The sequence below is a fragment of the Haplochromis burtoni genome, unplaced genomic scaffold, assembly GCF_018398535.1.
Source record: "Haplochromis burtoni strain Fernald_Lab_line unplaced genomic scaffold, NCSU_Asbu1 Contig_8, whole genome shotgun sequence".
Classification (NCBI taxonomy): Eukaryota; Metazoa; Chordata; class Actinopteri; order Cichliformes; family Cichlidae; genus Haplochromis; species Haplochromis burtoni.
The window spans coordinates 5,230,011-5,230,669 of record NW_024582369.1 but is presented as its reverse complement, the minus strand read 5'-3'; positions in this window follow the sequence as shown (position 1 = coordinate 5,230,669).

Here is a 659-nt window from a genome sequence, read left to right as displayed (position 1 = left end):
ACAGCACGGCGGCAGGATGGCTTAGGCTGCCTTCAAAATAAAAGTCCAATAAATAAAACCAATGTTTAAAAACGGGAACACATAATGCACTGAAATTTGTTGTACTAAGCAAAATTTGCTTGAATGATTTCAACTTTTAAAATATAAAAATATTTTATTATTATAAAATAATAATAATTATTATTATAATGCGTACTGTATGCGGAAGAGACCTTCCGCATACAGTACGCATTGTGTGCTTAAAAACATGCCACTGTAAACACTATACTGGTTTTAAATTTTGGACTGACTGAAGCTGATTAAAAGTAGTTAATGTCTACACTATCACAGGTACTGTATTATAATGTATCATCCCTGTTATTGTAGGGCAGGGAAGTCAAAGTCATTTTAAAAAGAAGGTCACACGCAGCCCCCTTTGATCTTAAGCATGCAAGACGAGTGAAACTCCACTTTCTGTCAGCGTAAAGGCGTTTAACTGCACATTTAATAAGATACCTTAATATAGGGTAAAGAAGTGCAGCTTCAACAGCATATCTCAGTTTTTCTACATGATGAATGTGTAAAATTGCTGAAAAAAGTTCTTGCAGGTCACTGCACAAACTATCCCATTTTTTTTAAATTTACCTACAAATACTTAGCAGTATATTCACTAGAATGGG